The sequence below is a fragment of the Lissotriton vulgaris genome, chromosome 1_1 (assembly GCF_964263255.1).
Source record: "Lissotriton vulgaris chromosome 1_1, aLisVul1.2, whole genome shotgun sequence".
NCBI classification, from domain to species: domain Eukaryota; kingdom Metazoa; phylum Chordata; class Amphibia; order Caudata; family Salamandridae; genus Lissotriton; species Lissotriton vulgaris.
In genome coordinates, this window is record NC_141685.1 from 1,306,648,934 (window position 1) to 1,306,670,948 (window position 22,015).

Genomic DNA, 22,015 nt, shown 5'->3' on the forward strand with positions numbered 1-22,015 from the left:
GTGGCTGTATGCGTGTGTGGTGGTGGGGTTGTGTGTGTGTGGGTGTTTGGGGGTGTGTGTGGGTGTACAACCACAGACAGAATTTACAGACTCATAATGTAAATCAGCAGGCAGAGTTTACCAGTGTATCAGATACTAATAAACACTGCTTTCATTGTTAACAAATAACAATGGGCTGTTCTAATGGCTAATAGGTTTATTTCCTGATTGGAAGTGTCTCTGCTGGGCATTTCCGGCTTAGGCAGTGTCAGTCACATGTCAGCCTCTGCTTCCAGAGGCGTCTGATTGTCTGGAAACCTTGATATGCGGGTATAGTCCTGCCTGCCCCTCTGCGAGCAGAGCAAAGTCTTTCCAGAAAGAACCGACCAGGGTTTAGGAAGAGGCAGAGATGATTATCCAAGCATGGCAGAGTCACAATGAAACATATGTCTTCAAAAGGTGCTGGCTGCATGTCAAGTTATCTATTAAACATTAGTCTATTGTAAAATGCAAGGTTGGCCATATTAAAGACTGTTGACGGACTACGGATAACATCACTTTATCATAGGATAATTTCTAGCGCTGTTCGAGAAACTGATTGATAATTATTGGACAGAATTTAGTATAATACACATTTTCAGGAGTTTGTGCTAAATACTTTTCAAGTGGTGAGCAAGCACAATATTATTCTATGGAACAAGCTGGGTACTAATATTACCCTTAATTCTGCCCTAGTTTATTACCATGAAAGTATATGTTACTACGTATTACATTACACTAGCCGTACAAGGACGCATATAGTAAAAAAGCAGTGTTTTTTTAAGTGTGAACCATACATAACATGCTGTAAAAAAAGAATTTCTTCCAGGCAACTTCCCGTTCCTTTCACTACTCGCTGTGTTAAGGCCAGAGCGCTGTGAAGGTGTAAGGAAACTTGGAAACGCTGCCCAGGTGCCATTTTTGGAGCCATGGTCACCTGCAGGTGATAAAGTCAACTTGCAGAGAGCGACGGGCTCTAGACATGCGATTATTCACAGCCTCCACAGGAAAAACACAAATTGTAACATTGACAAACTCGGGGCCAAGAAACCTACTCCTGCATCCATCCGAGAGCGACAGTTCACGTCACCAGGGTAATTTTCACTTCAGCCTCTCGACTGTGACTATCAATTCGCAATAATGAAGAATGTGTGCAAATTGAACATCAAAGTAATGAGCAAGAGAACAGGGCGCCCGTGCTGGTGCCCGGTATTGCGATTTGGCGACTAATCGTCATGATTAATCGGAGGCGGCTCCCTGACTGGCTAGACAGGGCTCGCGTTTGCCCCTAAACCCAATACAATCCCAATGAAACGCGCAGTAATTCTGTCACACGCACACAGGCGCCGGCTAGCAAATGGAACATGCTGCTGGAACTAGTCTGAAGCCCACGAGCAGGCAGGGCGGCTCGGCACACACAGCAGGCTGTAGCTCATCAGAACAGGTTCTGCTGACTAAGTCAGTCCTGCCTGTAAACACACGCGTACACTCGCAACCTGGGAAGCACGGGGTCGGAGATGCTGGGCTCTGTTGGGGAAGGGGAAGCGATGAAAAACGGAATGGGGAAGAAGGAAAGAAAGGAGAGGGTGGCGAGAAGGAATGGGGTCGTGAGAGGAAACTAAAGAGGGACGGGGTAAGAGAGAGAAATGTTAAGTGAAAGTCAAATTCAAGGGAAAAGATCAAACAGAAAAGAGAATGCAAGAAGAACAAGCACGCGAAAAGAATAAAAAAAAAAGACGCGAGTGGTGCGCGCGCAACGGCCTGTACCTCAGCCGGGAAACTGAAAGTACGGCCGGCCAGCCATGATTAATTAGGGAAGGAGTAACTGCAGAGCGCACGCTGGGCGAAGCCCTTTGATGTGGTGGCGGCCGTTAAAAAAATGCAATTAGGAGGGAGGGAGGCTAATGCGCGTGCTTGTTTGGTCACGTGATTCACGTGAACTCAAAGAAAACCGCACCAAAAAGCCCTTGGTTTGACGAGGATTTTGAGCACTTGAATTCTCGCTCCGCTCAATGCGCATGCGCATTGATAGGTCGCGAGACCTAAAAATACATAAATGTGCAACAAAAATGTAGTTCAATACTCCTTCAATGTAAACAGAAAATCATGACATGCCACTATTACATCAAGTGGGCTGGGTGTGAAGTACATATAGAATTTAAGTGCCTTGTTGTACTTCAGCTGAAGTAATTCTGATGTTAAATCAGGAGTCTGTCCTTTTGCAAGCCAGGACAAGAGACAACTAGCAGAGCAGAAAACTAATAAATGTTCTCTTTTTGAATAACGTTTAGCGCAGATATAATTTACCTTTTGATTGTTTACAGTAGAATAATGACATACAGTATATAGAGTACAATGTGCATGTTGGGAGTGGCATATGTTGAGAAGGATACAATGAGGCACACATACGCTGAGATGATTAATGTGACAATGGTTGAAGATGATATAGACATAGTGGTTGTATGTCAGAATACAGAGCAAAAAAGGTTGTGCTAGCAAATATCATAGTTCGAAGATCAACTATTAAAATACCACAAAGGTAAGTATACATAGGTAAGTGTACCTGTACTGTTTTGAATTCCACATCTACGTACCTTGATAAGGTGTTTACATTTGGTGGTAAGTATAATAAATCTTTACTTACCAATATACAACTACTATTGTGATATTTTGGTAGTCGATATTCTGGTGTGTGTCCAGTTCTGGTGGCTGGAGACAAATGTACCCTCTGAAGTGGATTGGCAGAGGTGTGGCCCTAACACCAGTATCACCAATATGCCAGAATGGACAGAATGGAGTCATCCCCTAAGTAGGGAAACAAATGGCATTGACACATTATAATACAACGGGAGAGTATGTTCCTAGTAACTCACTCCGCACTCCAGCGTACAGAATTCCCAAGGGAACTACCTGATCCAGAATGCACTGTTGCTGATAATCTTAGCTGCTCATCTCTCATGCTGGGAAAATTGATGAGACACTGCCTTTCTGTGGCTGTACCATTTTATGGATATTTCACCGATCGGGAATTGGTTTCAGGTATGCTGGCTGGGTGTGAGTGAATGGGTGGACCACCAAAGAGAGCAGCTCTATAAAAGTAGAGCTTGCTTGCCAGCAACTTTCGACTCCCTAAATGGTGTGGGTGTATCCTGATGCCCATTGATGATTATGTGGCTTGGCACTGGGTGAAATAGGTGATGAGGATAGGATGAGCACGAAGGCTCAGTCCTATCCTTAGGATGTTTGGGTAGCACAACATTTAAAAGAAGAGAGACATACACTGAGAAAGGTGTAGGATAGAAGAGAAAGTGATGAGCACAATGTATTGTGTGGAAGGCGAAAGCAATAGTAATCATGGCATGATGGGAAGTACGGAGTGGGTGATAGTAAGTGTACACTAATGAGTACTTCAGGCAGTGCATGAGAAGGAAAGCGACAAAGGAACTTTAGAGGAGTCAGTGCCTGGTTCTTCAGATAGACAGGGATGGCTAAACCCAGGGGTTGAAATTGGCATGCATGGCCAATCTACTACTACTGTACCCCCGCTTCTTTTCAAGGGTAGTTCTAGCACTTACTCCCCCCAGAAATAAATGTTAAATCAAGGCCCATGTTTGGGCAAAGCAAGACAAACAAAAGACGGAAAGACCACTAGCAAAGAAGAGGTGTAGAAAACGCCTTTCATTGAAGAAACACTGCTGACTCAATGAACAATGTTTAGGTTAACACAATTCTATTCCTTATTCACAGAGATGTTTCTTCTTTGGCTTAAAGTGATAGGTTAAAGAGGACATTTAAATATGGTGTATTGTATTGGTTTGTTGGCTCTTACACCTCGGACAGTGTATCTGGTACCAGCCATTATGAATCAACATATGAAGAAAATGTAGCGAGAAATATGAATCGAATTGAAAGGCATACTTCACAGGGCAACTATGCATCTACAAAAAAGCAACACATTATTAAACAAATGAATGTGAAAATCCATACATTCCTAAACATATTTCGAGTTTATTCACCTCAATAAACAATTATTCGTACAGAAGGAAGGAGGGGCTCATTTGAGTCAGAACCTGGAAAAGGAGATGCAGATCTTTGCAGGGCATCGGTCGCTGCACTATGCTCCTGGAAGCTGCTGAGGGACGCTATTCACAGAAGGTGGACTACTGCAGCTCAGATTGTTGCGCCTCTTCTCCAGAGGTGTGGTAAGAGAAGTTCTTGGACAAGATGTCACCTGTCCTAAATATTGTTTAAACAAAATCGTCCCATTGGAGTTTACACTAGAAAATCCACACTCAAAGTGGCAAGATCCTTAGTAAGCAACATTCATTATGTAATTTGATCTGTTGGTCACTGATATCCCGTCATACGATTCCCCCTTCCGGCACCATCACTCGCTAAAGCTTAAACCTCCCCCACTAGACAAAGTCCCCTTCTCGAGAACCACCCTAGGTCACCTATGTGAGGGGCCGTCCCTCTCACCCACTATTCAAGCTCCCTCCCACCACCACCCCTTGTACCCTCTACTTGTTGCTGCATCCCCAGAGGGTCGCCAGCTTCATGCTGTCCCTCCCTTCTTGAGCCAAATACCCCATGGCAGACCATCTCTACTACTGGACGAGTTCAACTTCACCTCAAGTCTGGAGCAGTGCGAAGAATGTACCTGACTTCACTGCAAAGCTTTAATCTTCACCCACCCTTGCTGATGTTGCAGACAGACTGTTGACAAGGTGTACTTGTAGGTGGGGACCACCATGAAGAACAAGGAGCTGCCATTACTGTGCCACAAACTTGTTGCAATATTTTTCTCAGGAAAATAAAAGTGACAATCTTGAATAACCAATTTGGTAGTAATAGCACTTTAGTATTTTGCTCATACATACCAGTAAGCAATCTAACAAAAATTATCTTTAGGAAACTTCGAAAGCGGGGCTTGCAAATAAACCATAAAAAGCTCAAGCATTAGAAATAATTCCTACGGGCTCAGAAAAGTTCAAGGGTAATGAAGGGAAAGCAATTACGATATCCTGGACAGGACGGGAAGTTTACCCTATTTAGCTGTGTTCTCAACCATTCAGATCTGTTCAGTTTCAAGTGTAATCACACAGCATTTCGTGAGGTTTTCGCTGATGCCTGCACATACCAATGAATCATTTAAAAGTAGAAAGCCGGGAAGAGGGGATGGAATAACCTCGATAACTGACAGGAAATACGTCACTCTGCGGCTAACGGTTCAACAAAAAGAATACGACACAAAGCGCTATTTTTACGACGAAGACGCACGCCCTGGTGCCTTTGTAGAAGTGGAGGGGATAGAAACCTTAAAGGAGGATGGAATGAGCAGTGATTATTAAACCAATATCCTCCCCTTTTAAGAGACCGATGGTGGGGTCCGGAAACGTCATCAATATGCGCCCCTGGGGAGGAGGGTCCGCTACCTAAGCTTGGGTGAAGGGGCGGTCGGGGTGAAGAGGTACCGAGGGGTGCTGACGGCAAGGAGTACAGAGGGGAGGCTGGGGCGATGGGTACATGGAGCCGTCACTTACCCACGGCCTATGGGTGTTCACGGATCCTTCCTCTTCCTCGTCGGCCTCCCCTTCGTCCATGGCGGGCTGCGAGCCGGACAGCCGGGCGGCGGGGCTCGGCAGCGGCAAGAGCCTGACTGCAGCCAGCGGCGAGGCAGCGCACAGGGAGGGAGGGAGTTGCCCCCACCGGCTGCACCTGTCCTCGCAGGAACCGAGCGAGAGGTGAAACGGGGCGGAAGGGAGACACGGGCCCGAGCGGGGTAGCACCAGCGAGCAGATGACGAGGACTCGAGGATGGAAACGGGACTAAGAGGGGCTAACCTATCCATAGAGCTGGGGACAGTGGAAGCAGCTCGGCTGGACCAGAGAGCAGGGTTTGGAGATGGAGTAGAACAGGTCTAAACAGCAGAAAACGAACATAAAAATAAATGGGTTCTATATGGCGCTAAATGCCACGCTTCTGCCGTACCTCGGAAATGTTAAAGGATTTCTTTTTAGGGGGTGGGTGAGCCAGCAAACTAACAGGGCGAACTAAGCCAGGAGTCTAGTTTGTCTTTTAGAGCTTCCGTGCGAGCCGAGCCTTGAACATGTTTGCTATGTTCAACAAGTCTTAAACCAGCACCCCCCTCTACACTACCTCCTCCACCGCCGAGGAACGTGCTGGAATGACGGCACAAACTAAACAAAAACGGGGCGGGAACAGGATACTGAATCCCGCCCCTCCAGGACTCCCTGACCTGCCTCATGGTTGCCAAGGCAATATTTCAGAAAATATTGTCGTGCTACCGTAAGGCTGGTCATGGAGTCCTCGAGAGGCGGGATCCAGAGCAGACAAATCTGCTAAACAGGAGCTTTTTCCAATGGCAGGCCTCCGTTTCGTGAGGCCTGCCAATGGAAAAAGGGGGCGTGGTTTCACGCAGCACTGAAATTCTCCTGTTCACAATAGGTCTTTGCCTGCAGCAGGGCAATGCCCTGCAGTGAAGGCTTCGACCTAAAAAGGGGGGAATTAACAGCTCTCCAAAAAGCAGAGCTGTCTCTCTGCAGACTAGCGACTAACGCCTAAGGTGCGTCCAACGGCCGGGAGCACCAGTGCTCATGTGCGTCGGGCATGGCACAAGAAAACCCTCTGGTGCGGGCACCAAAGGGATTTCTTCAAGCCCTTAACAGTCTCTTCCCCAGCTCCAGAGGGTGTTCTGTTTGTTTCTGGGAAATGATGATCAGCGCGCACGTCACACTGACGTCATTTCTCCTAAACTGAAACTAAAATGAGCCATTTCAGTTTCACTTTCTATGTGATCAGGAGGCTATCTCAGCACCCTGAGCACGTAGAAAGTCAGGAGAGGTATCGTTCGAAAGGGGAGAATCCCCCCTTTCCAATGATACCCCTCCTTAGTGGAACCAGGGAGAATCTCTCCTTTCCAATGGTAACTCTCCCTAGTGGATCTCTGCTTGGGGATCGCCCCCCCAGCAGGGATCCACCCGCTGGACACGAGGGAGGGGGGTGGCCCCCTGGGCCAGGGCCTTTGCTCTCCCCAAATTATTACTGTCATATTCAGTCTTTCTGCCGCCCGGGTGCAAGTAGGGACAATAGCCCTCAATCTGCCCCCCTGGGGGGCAGAAAGCACATTAGCCACCAGGGATTTTCTTTTGTAGCAAGGTTTGAGATTGGGGCTGCCTGAGATAGGCATGTCAATGTCCCCACCCCTGCCTATTTCCACAGTCAATCTGCCCCGGGGGGGGGGGGGGCAGAATGAGCACTAGCCACCAGGGATTTGTTTTAGCACATTTTGGAGTGGGGGCTGGCCGAGATGGGCATGCCAATGTTCTCACAAAACCTAATTCCACAGCCTTTCTGCCCCCCCCCCCCCGGGGGGGCAGATAGGGGGGCAGAAAGGCCAATAGGCACCAGGGGCTGCCAAAAATGAGCATGCCAATGCCCCCACCCGTCCAAGAAATTGCCAGTCTTTCTGCCTCCCCTGGGAGGCAGATGGGGCAATAGCCCCTGATCTGCCCCCTGCAGAGGGGCAGAGAGCCCACTAGGCACCAGGGGTATGTTTATGGGCATGACAGTGAGAAACCCTATAGGCAAGGATCGCTCCCTTTTATGTTGGCCCACATTTTGGCTGTTTCTGTGATATTTTTATTGTAATCTGCTCTCAAGCGGGGGCAGAAATACACTAGAAACCACAAAGAGTTTGTGTGTGTGTAAACTAAAGTTTGGCTGACGGTCTACGTGTACTGACCTTTGGCTGGCATTTTGATAGTGGTATGTGTGGACCTGTACTTGGCTGATGGTGTGGGTGGACTCGCACTTTATGACGGTGCGTGTAGATTGGCGCTTGCCTGGTGGTGTGTGTGGAGTGACGCTTGGCTGTTAGCCAGCCAAGCACCAGTGCGCGTACACTATGTGCATGGATAGTGCTTGGCTGCAGGGCTTAACTGGCCGTAGCATCATCAGGCATTTCCCCGGTGGGCTGGAGGGGTGAAGGACGGTTTTCTGGCTGTGGGGGTCAGTTATGTCACTGGGGGCCGGTTTTGAAGCAGTGCTGTAATATCGGGCCCCAGTAACAAAAGCAAGAGCAGTGCTTTTTAATACCACGCCCACCAGGGCCAGTCGAGCAGTAGTCTGCCAGGGCTGGTTGCGGTTGCCAGTCCGGCCCTGCTTGGCTGGCGGTGTGCAGGGATGGCGCTCGGCTGGAGGAGTGCATGGGTGGCACTTCTCTGGCAGTATGCGTGGATATTGCTTGGCTGACTGTGTGCATGGATAGCATTTTGCTGGTAGTTTACATGTATGGCGCTTGCCTGGCAATGTGCATGGATGGTGCTTGGCTGGCGGTGTGCGTGGATGAAGCTTGGCTGGTGGTGTGCGTGGATGGTGGTGGTTGTGGTGTGTGTACGGACTCTTGAGGCTGTCAGTGTGGCCTGCATGGATCCCCCAGCGTTTAGGCCAGAATCCCCGGCAAACCTCTAATTTACTTACAAAGTCACATTTCTGTGTGGGTAAGTTGTAGGATAACCGTGCAAGCACATATGTCCTACTACCCACTATTCCCCTTGGTCTCCCGAGAAATGATACCTTACTTTTGTGGATGCCCAAAGAAGTAGCGTCAGCCTAAAAACGTTTAAACAAAGTGCCCTTTTTGACCCACTATGGGCCACCCTTAATCTCTACATTTTTTTGGCCCTTCAATGTCCACCCTAAGCGTGGAAGGGTATTCTCAGATGTGAGACCCTTGCTCATTGCACCATCAGGATTCAAGCAAACCGAGCCGAAGACGGCTGTAATGCCAGAAACCGGTCCCCGGGAGCTTGTTTCCTTCCCAGTGTAAGAATTGGCTTTTGTAGTTTGGTTTGCCCTGTTCCCATCATGCACTGGGACAGGAACAGACTAATTTGCATACAGCCAGGTTCTGAAACTGGGGTGGTGCAGTGAGCTAAAAAACGGTGTTGGATCTAGCCCTGATCTCTTGACTGGGTGAGAGCTTTCTGCTTAATTCAGAGACTCTGTCCCTCACCACCCCTTGTTGTAAATATTTTTGTCCACCCTAAGCGTGGAAGGGTATTCTCAGATGTGAGACCCTTGCTCATTGCACCATCAGGATTCAAGCAAACCGGGCCGAAGACGGCTGTAATGCCAGAAACCGGTCCCCGGGAGCTTGTTTCCTTCCCAGTGTAAGAATTGGCTTTTGTAGTTTGGTTTGCCCTGTTCCCATCATGCACTGGGACAGGAACAGACTAATTTGCATACAGCCAGGTTCTGAAACTGGGGTGGTGCAGTGAGCTAAAAAACGGTGTTGGATCTAGCCCTGATCTCTTGACTGGGTGAGAGCTTTCTGCTTAATTCAGAGACTCTGTCCCTCACCACCCCTTGTTGTAAATATTTTTGTCCACCCTAAGCGTGGAAGGGTATTCTCAGATGTGAGACCCTTGCTCATTGCACCATCAGGATTCAAGCAAACCGGGCCGAAGACGGCTGTAATGCCAGAAACCGGTCCCCGGGAGCTTGTTTCCTTCCCAGTGTAAGAATTGGCTTTTGTAGTTTGGTTTGCCCTGTTCCCATCATGCACTGGGACAGGAACAGACTAATTTGCATACAGCCAGGTTCTGAAACTGGGGTGGTGCAGTGAGCTAAAAAACGGTGTTGGATCTAGCCCTGATCTCTTGACTGGGTGAGAGCTTTCTGCTTAATTCAGAGACTCTGTCCCTCACCACCCCTTGTTGTAAATACTTCAATGTCGTAGGCACTTGGCCCATCTACACAAGTAAGCTATCATTTTTATCGGAAGACTGAGGGGAATGCGGAGTGGTAGGACATTTGTGCCATGCAGTGATCCCACACCAAAATGTGTATATTGCGCTAAATTTGAGGTTTGCATGGGATTCTGAATGGGAAAATGATGGGAACTCCACACAAGCCATGCCTCCCTGGATTTCCCAGGGTATCTAGTTTTCAGAAATGTGTGGGTTTGGTAGGTTTCCCTAGATGGCAGCTGAGCCTGGGGCCAAAACCTCAGGTGCCCCCCTTGCAAAACCAGGTTGTTTTGTGATAGGTAATTTTGATTTCTCCACAATACGTTTTGGGCTCTTGTCTGTTGCAGGCACTTGGCCCACCCACACAGGTGAGGTGCCATTTTTAACGGGAGAACTGGGGGAATGCTGGGTTATAGGAAATTTGTTTCAGCCCGGTGATCCTGCAACTTTCCCACACAAATTTGTGAAAAATTTGATTTTTTTCAGCTAACTTTGAGGCTTGCAGGGGATTCTGGGTAGGAAAACATTGGGGAGTCCACGCAAGCCATACCTCCCTGAGCTCCCATGGTGGTCAACTTTTCAACTAGGGGTTGGTAGGTTTCCCTAGATGGTCGCAGAGCACATGACCAAAAACCTAGGTGAGCTCCTTTGCAAAACCAGGTCATTTTGTGATAGGTAATTTTGATGTCTCCACAATATGTTGTGGGCCCTTCCCTGCCACAGGCATTTGACCCACCCACACAAGTGAGGTACCATTTTCATCGGGAGACTTTGGAGAATGCGGGGTGGGTGGAAGTTTGTGAACAGACACAGATTCCAGAACTTCACATCACAGAAATGTGGGGAAAATGTGGTTTTATCTTTACAAAGTTTTAGGTTTTCAAGGGATTCTGGGTAACAGAATCTGGTAAGAATCACACAAGTCACTCCTCCTGGATTCCCCTGGGTGTCTAGTTTAAAACAATATTTAGGTGTCCTAGGTTTCCCTAGGTGCCGGCAGAGCTAGGGTTCAAAATCCACAGCTAGGCACTATGCAAAAAAAAGGGTCACTTTTCACAGTAAAAATGTGGTGTGTCCATGTAGCCTTTTAGCCCAATTCCTGCTGCGGCATTAGGCCTACCCACACAAGGTAGGTACCATTTTTATCTGGAGACTTTGGGGAATTCAGAGTGAGTGGAAGTTTTTGGATCCACGCATGTTGGACTTGGCCCTTCTGGCAGGTTCACCCCTGAACTTTTTGCCTTTTAATATTACATAATTATAGTGATTTCTTGTCTTTGCACACTTGTGTCCCAGTGTAAAGTGCGAGCGCTCTTGGAGTGCGTGTGGTGAGATTGGCGTGCCCTCCCATAGGAATGCATGGGGAATATGTGTGTTCATGGTAGTTCCCGATGTGTGGGGAGTGCAGGGGCGAGTTTGGTATGTGCGGACTCGTGAGGTTGAATGCTGCTCGATGATGTGCGCTGATTTATTGTGTCTAGTGTGGAAGTGCCACTTCTAGAAGTTAGTGAACTGTTACACTAATTCTAATATGTGTACAATCAAATTATTTCTTAATATATAGCCATTCAATAGCATATCAAAGTATTGAACTGTGGTCTGTACTTTGACTACATTTTGAGTCAAATTGAGTATCAGTATTGCCAATTTGTTCCTGTTGTTTACTTCTAGAAGTTGGCATGTCTGTGCAGTTAATGTTAATTGACTGTCTGGCTTGTGATTGGCTGGAGCTGGCTAGTGTGCCTAGCTCCAGGAGTCAGGATGGGTCTGCCCCGGTGGTGAATGGAGAGATCTGCATGTTGATTGGAGGGAGGAGTGCACCTGGGACCTGAAAAGAGCTGGACCTTCACTCCACAATGCTGGCTCCACCCCCTGTGGTGTGTCAGATGTCCCTGACCCACCCTGTGAATAGGCAGAAGTGCTGAGCAAAACAAAGTGCTCAAGAATCAGTTGCATCTGGTTCACCCCTTGCCTGCACATTTGACAACAAAGGATTGCTGTGTATGAAAGAGGGTCTGTGACCCCATGAAAATGTTCTTGTTTATAATTGGAATCTACCAGGGGCATGCTGCTGCTGGGACCCAGGGGAAGGCTCGCCTCCCTGGGCCCTGCCCAGCCCCTAGATGCCATGGAGACTATTTCCTTGGGGCCCTCCTGCTTGGCCCCAGGACCCCTTCTTTATCTCGGAGGGCCTTTTGCCTGCCCCAGCGCATTGGGAGCGCTTCATTTGGCTTGTGAATCTTCCCTCAGCAGGGTAAAGCCTGGGAGCGGAGCACTGTGGTGCTGCAGCTCTTGCCCTTGCCTCGTTGGGATTCCCCCTCCTTGTGGGCCTTTTGCGTGTGCCCAACCCGCTTTATCGGAGGGTGTTACTTTAATTAATGTCAGGTGCCCACCCTGCATTCTGGCCACTGTTGTATTTAAAAAAAATAGAGCAGTGCCACCTCGTTTATGGGGGCCTTAGCGGGTGCCCACCCCGCCTCTACTTTTGTTTCTTTTACGGAGGGAGCTTACCCCTCGGTTCTGCCCTCCAAAGTTAACCGTTGCGGCCCTTGGCCAACACAGGAAGCCAGGCCCGCACCGCCGGACTGTGGGCGGGCCTGGGGAGTACAACTTCTGCTTCCCCCTGCCGGGGAGGGGGGGGGGGGGGAAGCCGTGATACACCGCCGTAAGGACTGATGGCAGCCACAGAAGAATGCAGCCGCCATCAGCGAGGCTTCGGGGGAGAAAGCATCGCTCGCTGCTGCGATAACGTCCGCCAGGGCTCCCATGAGTGAGGGAGAGCCCCGGCAGGCTACCAGATAAAGACAACGTCCCCCGCCGCCTCCGGAGCGCAGCCGGTGAGTAAAGCTGCCTGGAAGGGGGGGGGGGGGGGGGGGTAAAGAGTGCCCGAGCGATCCTCGAGCAGTACTGAGCGGCCCGCTTGACAGTGGGCTGCTCCAAGATGCCTCGTTCCCCGTAGGGCCCGGGGGGGTAAAGAGAGCCCCGGGGTGCCGGTGCCTAGTGGTTCATAGTCCCTGTGAGGGGCTTGGGAGGCATTTATTTCTTTAAGGAGTCAGTGGGGGCAAGTCTCCATTACAGAGCCCCGTGGCTCTGAGGGCCCCAGTCATTTTTAGAGCCCCGTGTGGCTCCAACCCAGGGCACCTTTGTGTTCAGAGCCTAGAGGGCTCCACCGTTTTGTGCATGATTTGTTCCAGAGCCTAGAGGGCTCCCCAAAATGCGCATTCTTTGTTCTAGAGCCTAGAGGGCTCCAACGATTGGCGCAGTTTTGTTCCTAAGGGCCAGTGAGGGCCCATGCAGCAGTTTACAGTTGCCCAGCAAGTAATGGGCAGCTGCACCGTTTAGGTTCTTTCTTTCTAGGGATATGTGTTCTCTTGGACGCAGGACTGAGTCGCACTCCTTCGCCCCTACTTTGGCCTTCCACAGCTGCGCAGCACTTATTGCCAGCTGCAGCGCTTAGGCCCCCGTTCATTGTTCTCAGCTGCCCAGCAAGTAGTGGGCAGCTGCAACGTTTAGTCTTGGCGCAGTAGCGCAACCTGGACTTTCGCTGCTTAGGCAGCAGCCCTGATTCTGTGAACATAGGGCATTTGAGCCTCTTCCTAGATGGCATTTGGCCAGGGGGGTTGTTACATTTATAGGGGGCAGGCCCTACTGTGATTTATGTGCTCGATGGGATTTATGTGCCAATACTTCTGGGTGTTAGGAAATGTACTGTGTATACTATGTTTTGCGCACCTTGTGTTTGGTGCCTCTAGATATGATTTATGCATAGGAGGTTGTTTTACCTGTTTAGGTTTATGTTAGGGAGATTATACTTCCCTGTGTGATTCACGCCCCTAGTGTAAGGTATACTTAGGTGGTGAGGGTCTAATGTAGTTAGACTGGTGGGATACTGTACATGATGGATTTCATGGCAAAGACTGTTGCAAGTGCAGTAATTATCAGTGTTTACTGGCTGTGCGTTCTATGACCTATTTTTACTTGTATGTTTACGATTTAGTTCACCTTGACCAAGTTATCTATTTTTACCAAGTGCTGATGCTGATGCTGACAGTGGTCCATGTGGCCCTGTCAGGTGTACATAATCCCTTGTAAAAATTGCCCGTGCCAGTTGGTACAATGTATATGATGTGAATACTATCTGATGTGTTTAGAGAATACAAAGGCTATTTTTGATATTACCTTGTGTGGAGTTCCTTTTGTGGGGTGCCTGGGATGTGGTTGCTGGTGGGTGCGTGCGCAAATGCTTCACACATTGCATCCGGGATCAGCCTTACTGCTCTGTCACATTGCCAAGGGGGTGAGCAGGGGTTATCTTTGGAGCGTAACTTCCTTGCCCTAACTAGAGTGGTGGTTTCTGCCTGGCTTTGGCGCAAGCCTTAGCCAACCAGAAATCCCATTTCTAACAATGCAGATTCCAGAACTTTCCATCACAGAAATGTAAGGAAAATGTGTTTTCTTTTACAAAGGTTGAGGTTTGCAAGGGATTCTGGGTAACAGAACCTGGTGAGAGCCACACAAGTCACCCCTCCTGGATGTCTAGTTTAAAAAAATGTAGAGGTTTGCTAGTTTCCCTAGGTGCTGGCAGAGCTAGGGTTCAAAGTCCACAGCTAGGCAGTTTGGAAAAAAAGATCAGTGTTTACTGGAAATATGTGGTGTGTCCATGTTGTGTTTTGGGCCGTTTCCTATCGCGGGCACTTGGCGTACCCACACAAGTGAGGTACCATGTTTATTGGGAGACTTAGGGGAACACAGAATTGTAGAGCAACTGTAATTGCCTATTGACTTTCTTTGCATTTCTGCCATCCAAATGTAAGACAATGCGTAAAAAAGAAGTCACAAAAAAAATCCTATAATTCACATGCTAGTGTGGGTACCCACAATTTTGGAGATGTGCAAATAGCTAAAGCTTCTAAACTCTATATTTTGTTCTCATTTTAGAAATACATAGGTGTCCTTGAAACCTATGTTTCACTCTTTGTATTTTCCCAAATCAATTGCTATATATCTGGTACACAATGAAAAAAACATTACAGAACGCAGCTCAGTTATTGGCTCTGGGTTCCTCGGTTTCTAAGTGAACGTGCAAGTCCTACATGTCCCCACAGCCAAAAGGGTCCAGCAGATGTAAAGGTATATTGCTTTAAAAAATCTGTCATACTTTGAAGAAGTTACAGGTGAAAACATTGGCACAAATGGATGGTTTTTTCCAACTCATTTTCAATTTTTCTTATTTTCAACTGTTAGTTTCTATTGAAAAAACTTGAAGGATCTACACAAATGACCCCTTGCTGAATTCATAATTGTGTCTACTTTTCAGAAATGTATAGATTTCCGGGATCCATTATTGCTTTCACACCCAATTCTACCACTAACTGGAAGGAGGTTAAAAGCACAATAAGTAGCAAAAATAGGCTATGTCCCAGTAAAATGCCAAAACTGTTAAAATGTTGGTTTTCTGACATAAGTCTGACTGTCCCTGAAAGCTGGGAAGATTGTGATTTTATCACCACAAACCCTTTGTTGATACCATTTGCAGTGAAAAAACAGACGCTTACTTCTGCAGCACTTTTTCCCCATTGTTCCGAAAACCCCCAAAATGTTGCTGTATTTTGGCTAATTTCTGGGTCTCCTCCAGGGGAATCCATAAACCCTGGGTATCTTTAAAATTCCCATGTTGTTGGTAGAAAAGGATGTAAATTTGGCGTGGATACCTTATGTGGACAAAAAGTTACAGGGACCTAAGCGCGAAGTACCCCAAATAGCAAAAAATAGGCTTAGTACGTGGAAAAAGGCCTATCAGCGAAAGGGTTAATAGCTTGTCCTAAGCCTCCTCTTTAAGCTGGGCTTTACAGTCCTTAGAGGCCATTCTGTAAACAGCCCTGGCGCTTTTTACCTTCTCTTGGTAATGGGGCGTCACGTGTAGACGGGTCCAGAGAACACAGCCCGTCAAAACATCTTACTTGATGTGTCACAGGGGACGAACCAGCTTTACAGAGCGCGATTTTAATAAACCAGCAAATGTTAGAAAAGGTCTTCAAAATGCCCTGAGCCGACTCTGCTTCAGACAGACAAGAATGAAAATCAACCTGACATGTGGAAACCAAGTTTTGAACAGAGACTGACGGAACAATAGAAGACCACCTCACCCTTCATCCCTGATCAGTCAGGGTAATAGGCTCCTTATATAAAGATACTACTCCGGTTGGTATTTTTGTTCCAATAAAATATAGCTTTTAGGGGATTATGGTCATTCAGGTTATATTTTACAACCTAAAATTCTAAATGTGCTGAAAAGAAACAACAAGAAACAAAAATGTAATCAATAATAGAACTATGCCCCCCTTAAATGTTGGTATTATCACATTCAAAATCACCTGATTAAGAACCATTAGATTAATTAAATTAAACTCGGAGAATAGACTATTAGCAATATCACCTAGGTGAGCATTTTAAAAATGCACCTGATTAACAGAAGAATACTCAGATTCTGGATCTCTATACTTTGGGCATGAATAACAAGGGTGAAGATTAAAATTCCCGGCTAGTATAATCACATTAAATGGGGGATCTGATTACTAAAAGTCATCAATAAATACATTAAGACTAATAACAGCATCTAATTCATTCTCCAGAGTGACTGCATTATGAAAGTTAATAAGAAACAATCTGCACTTATTATAAAATAGTAAGAGAGTGCCCAAAATGGTCTTCAAATTAGACTTCAGGACATCTACTTTACAATTACGATCTAATTTTACTAAGGTGTCGAGCCTGCCACTTGCATGTCCACTGGCAGAACAAGTTGCTGGAACTGAATACGAGATAAAAGCATCTAAATGTAAGCATCCCTTTAAGTCTCATATTTCCTGCAAACAAATAATGTCAATATTAGAAGGGTGATCTACCGAAAAGGCCTTTTGAGGAGTACTCTGAGCAGTCAATATTGAGTTGGTATAATTCCTTTGACCTGGCAGCTGGGTGGAAATAGGAGCTGACCGATAGTTGGTGACACAGTTTTTGAGCAATGGAGTGCTTTGGTGGAATAAACAGGCATTCAGGAGTGCAGGTAATGATGTCCTTAATGAGTAGATATAAACCCCCCCCCCCCCGAGTTGCTGGTGGTGTTGGTTGTGGAGGTTTCTAACTCCTGTTATAGGAGTGATTCTTGAGGAAAAAATGATTGAGCCAACTGTTAATACTCGAATGTAAATTACCCATAGAATGCTTTTAAAGTTCCCACTTTTTGCTCCAGTACAGATATTCGAATACTAAAGTCATTTAAAGCAAACGAGATCTTGGATGCCAAATTGCTAATAAGAACCTATTGTTGAGCTGTTGTAATGCCATGTGCAGGTATAAGAACAATAGTTAATTATCTGTAATATGTGGTTTTCCAGTATTAGTGTCTTTCATAGATTCACATGCCTGAATCATTCCCCGTCGCCGGAGTGGGAGTCCCACGGTACATAAAAAAGCAATAAAATGCAAGAATAACATAGAAAACCTTGGTAATAACCAACCAGGATGTAAAGTAGCCCAAGCTACAGGAGAAAAAACTTCCACACTCATGACTATCCTAGTCATTTTGTACAGCCCAAACTGCATCCAATCAGGCATCAGCACCCACCAGAAGGTTCTCCTCAGAGGCTCAGGCTCTCAGATTTTCTTGCAGAGGAGTGATGGTAAACAAAGTTGCTGATGAGCCTCTGCAGGGAGGTGGGCGGGTTGCATGTGAATCTATGAAAGACACCAATACTGGAGAACCACAGATTACAGGTAAGTAACTATTGTTCTTCTCCAGTATTGGGGTGTCTTTCATAGAGTCACATGCCTGAATCAGAGTAGATAGCAGTACATATCCGTGCTTGGAAGACGCTATTTGTAGCATTAGTATATATATCAATAAATCACATGCCCATATAATAGAAATATCACATTCCTAAAAACATGAAAGAATGCAGTAACATGAGCATGTACATAATAATAAGCATGAAAAAAGTGTCTGAAAAGCAGTAAGAGGAGGAGGGAAACAGAGGCTCACCTTATCTGAAAAGATTACGAAGAACTGCTTGACCCATTGCAGTATCAGTCTCGCTGGCTGTGTCCAAACAATAGTGTTTGGTGAAAGTATGCTTGCTGGCCCAGGTTGCCGCTCTGCAGATGTGCTGAAGAGGAACTCCAGCGAAAAGAGCAGTCGAGGAAGCCATGGCTCTCGTTGAATGAGCCCTTGGTGTTGTCTGCAGAGGTCTTCCTTCTTGTGTATGACAAAAGTCAATAGTTGCAGAGATCCATCTTGCTATTGTTTGTTTAGACACTGCATGACCTTGACGAATTGTTCCATAGGCAACAAACAATTGATCCGATTTGCGCATTGCAGAAGTCCTTTGTAAGAAAAACTTCAAACACCTCTTGACGTCTAGTGTATGAGATGCCCTTTTAGCAGGGGATTGCTGGTTAGGAAAGAATGTTTTTAAGACGACTGGCTCATTCAGGTGAAAGTCTGAAGGCACCTTAGGCATGAATTTTGGATTTGTGCGGAGTACTACTGAATCGGACGTGAACTGCAGAAAAGGTGGCTGGACTGTGAAAGCTTGGACATCACTGACTCTTCTAGATGCAGTTAAAACCAATAAAAGTGACACCTTCTATGTTAGAAATTTCAAATCCACTCTGTGAATTGGTTCAAAAGGATGGAACATGCGTTGCGCTAACACCACATTTAGATGCCACGATGGCGGTGGACAATGAACAGGAGGGAGCATTCTGAAAAGTCCCTTGAAAAACGGTTGTATTATTCTGGAAGAATAGAGTGAAGTGAACCCATCCTGGCGGTACCTTGAAATGGCTGCTAGGAAGACCTTTAGAGTTGCGTGCGATAATCCCGACCTTGCCAGATGTAGGAAAAACGGTAGTATCTCCTCTGGCTTGGCTAGCAAAGGATGAATTCCAGCCTAGTGACACCAGACAAAGAATCTCTTCCATTTAAGTCTGTATGTTTTAATTGTAGCAGGTGCTCTACCTTTGGCTAGCACCTCTTTGCAATCTGGAGGCAAATTCAGGTGGGTGAATGAAATGAAAGAAGGTACTTGTATAGCGCATGACTGTCACCCTACGGGTATCCTGGCGCTTAGATTGCAGAAATCATTATAGCAGTAGAAGCTGTCGGGGATACAGTCTAGTTTTAGCTCCTAGGGAATAGCCAAGATTTCAGATTCTTCCTAAAGCAGGTCAGTGATTCACTTTCTCTGAGATTCTGCGGCAGCTCATTCCATAATCGTGTAGCTACCACACTAAAAGCTCTGCCCCCCATCCTAGATTTCTTAAATCTAGTAGCCATGATCAAATTAGCATTAGAGGATCTGAGTTTCCTCCTGGGATTATACCAAGTGAACCTCTCTTGTAGGGGGGCGGGTCCCAGACCGTGAACCGCCTTGTAAACAACGCAGAGAGATTTAAAACAAATTATCTCCTTAATAGGCAGCCAATGGAGCTCGCTCAAAGCCATGGCTGTGGAGGATCTGCGCTGTCTATTAAGCACCAACTTTGCTGCCATGGACTGGACTCTTTGCAGCCCCTCCATAATATATTGCTGTGCACCTAGATATAAAGAGTTAATATAGTCCAGTCTGCTTAGAATTATGCTTCTAACTACCAAGGAGCGACTATCATTTGGAAGAAGCGGGAGAATCTTCCTTAGCATGCGTAACAGGGAGAGGCAGACGCTAATCGTTCCATTTGGAGGTTTCCATCCACCCAAACTCCCAAGTTGCGCACCGTTTTTGCAGGGAGCAGTGGTACCTCCTCAGGGGTAAGCCTGAATTCTGTTGGTAGCGGACGTGACACTACTGTGGCTGGGCAGACCACCACCTCTGTTATGCATCCGTTGAATTGAAGAGTGCAAAGTACTCAGGCACCAAGCTGCTAATTTCAGAGATGTCGGGTCCGGGTGGTAAATCCGACTATCCTGGATGGAGAAGAGGTCCGGAATCGATCAAAACTGTATTGGTTCGCACTCTGATAAGAGAAGGAGCTCGGTGAACCAGTATTGGCGAGGCCATCTGGGGGCAATCAGGATCAGGTGACGCAGTTCTTTCTTCATCTTCCGAAGAACCCTGGGAACCAACGGTATCTTAGGAAAGGCGTAAGCATATATTTTATACCAGTTGATCAAAAACGCATTCCCCTGAGAGTCTTTGTGGGGATGCCAGCTTGCAAAGAACCGGCATTTGCTGTTCTCCTTGGTCGCAAAAAGGTCTAGATCCGGATGACCCCACTGCTGAAAGATCCGATCCACTGTGGGTTGGTGTAGTTCCCATTTGTGGGTGGACACCTTTGTCCTGGTGAGAGTGTCCGCAAGAACGTTTGCCGTTCCCGGAACATGGACCGCCAGTAGATTGATTCTGTGTCGTATTGCCCATGCCCATATTTCTTGGGCTTCCTGAGACAGAAGAGTCAATCTTGTTCCTCCCGGTTTGTTCAAATAGTGCATGCTTGTAGTATTGTCTGTACGCACCAATACTGTGGCCCCTTGAACGATTGTGCGAAAGGACTTGAGGGCTAGGAAGATGGCTCTCAGCTCCAACAAATTGATATGCCAGAGTTTCTGTTGAGGGCTCAATTTCCCTCTGATTGTTAGCCCCTGAAGATGTGCTCCCCAACCTTCGAGGAATGCGTCGGTGGTGATTTTAAAGTTTGGTGCATCTTGGAGGAACGTGCAACCCTGTTGCAAATTCTCTCTCTGATTCCACCAGAGAAGATTTTCTTGGATACGAGGGGTGATCCGTATGAGGTCCTTAAATGAGCCGGAGATCTGCAGCCACTGCAGGCTGACCTCTTCTTGAAAAGGTCCCATCCTTAGACGGCTTTTCGGTATCCAAGGAATGCAAGAAGAGACCATCCCTAGAAAAGATTTGAATTGTCGGGCTGAAACTGACCTTTTTGAAAGTAAGCTTCGAGCAATGTCCTGTATCTTGTCTTGTCTCTCGTCTGACACGAAAGCTTGGACTGACTGTGTGTCCAGGGTTGCTCCCAAGAAAGCTTGTCTTTGGGACGGTTCTAGTTGTGACTTGTTGTAATTGACGGAGACCCAGTGATTGGAAGAGGCACAGAAACCCCTGGATATGGTTGCTTGCGTTTGTGTAAGAATTAGCCTTGATAAGGCAGTCGTCTAAATATGGAAAAATCTGTATTCCCTCCAGCCGGAGGTGTGCTGCTACTGGAGCCAGGACCTTTGTGAACATCCTGGGTGCCGAGCGTAGTCCAAAGGGAAGAACCTTGAACTGATAATCCCTGCCAGCCACTCTGAGTCGTAGGAATTTCCTGTGCCGAGGCAAAATGGGGATGTGGAAATATGCCTCTTGGAGATCTAAGGTGGCCATGTATTCTCCCTCCGAAAGAAGATGCAGTATTTCTTGAAGTGACAGCATCCGGACCGTCAGCTTTTTCAGGTACTTGTTAAGAGCACGGAGATCCAGAATTGGACGCCATTCTCCATTCTTCTTATTTATGAGAAAGAATCTGGAGTAGAAACCTGCTCCTCTTTGAGCCTGAGTAACCTTTTCTATTGCTCCTTTCTGTAACATCAAATTGATCTGGGAAAACAACTCCTTGAGATGAGCTGGAGGTGGGCCCTTTGGGGGTACGTTTGGAGGGAACTTTTTGAATTCGAGGGCATGGCCTTCGGCCACAATGTCCAGGACCCACTTGTCCAATGTTATTGAGGACCATTTTGAGAAGAATTTTGAGATTTTTCCTTCAATTTTTTTGTGAGGCTGCGGCAGTAGCGGTGGCAGGAGATGACACTCATTGTCTTTTATCCTTCCCACGATAGGCAGGCTTCCTTTTGTTTTGGGAATAATTGGTGTTGCGCTGACCATAGAACTGGAAACGCTGGCCTTGGTAATGTTGATTCCCTTGCCTGTAGGAGGACTGCTGACTATAACCTCCTCTATTAGAGGACGATCCACGTCCTCTCACACCTCGAAAGAGCGGCTTCCGAAATTGTAAGGTGCCCAGGGATCTAGCTGTTTCCGTGTCCTTCTTGATTGTTTGAAGGGCTTCTTCAATATGCGGCCAAACAAAAACTCTCCGTCATAAGGCATGTCCAATACCTTTGCTTGAACCTCCTGGTGAAACGAAGTCGCTTTTAGCCAGCCCTGTCTGCGTAAAACAGCCGCTCCTGCCAATCGTCTGAATGCAGTTGAGGCAACATCAACTGCAGAGTC

At 46.9% G+C, this 22,015-nt stretch overlaps 1 protein-coding gene and 1 pseudogene across 1 annotated transcript in view; both read right to left on the reverse strand.

Moving 5' to 3' along the window:
• LOC147749048 (cysteine sulfinic acid decarboxylase-like) overlaps nt 1-22,015 on the reverse strand; it is a 289,794-nt gene that overhangs the window by 207,436 nt on the left and 60,343 nt on the right. The window lies entirely within an intron of this gene.
• On the reverse strand, nt 16,070-21,278 carry LOC147749050 (uncharacterized; annotated as a pseudogene).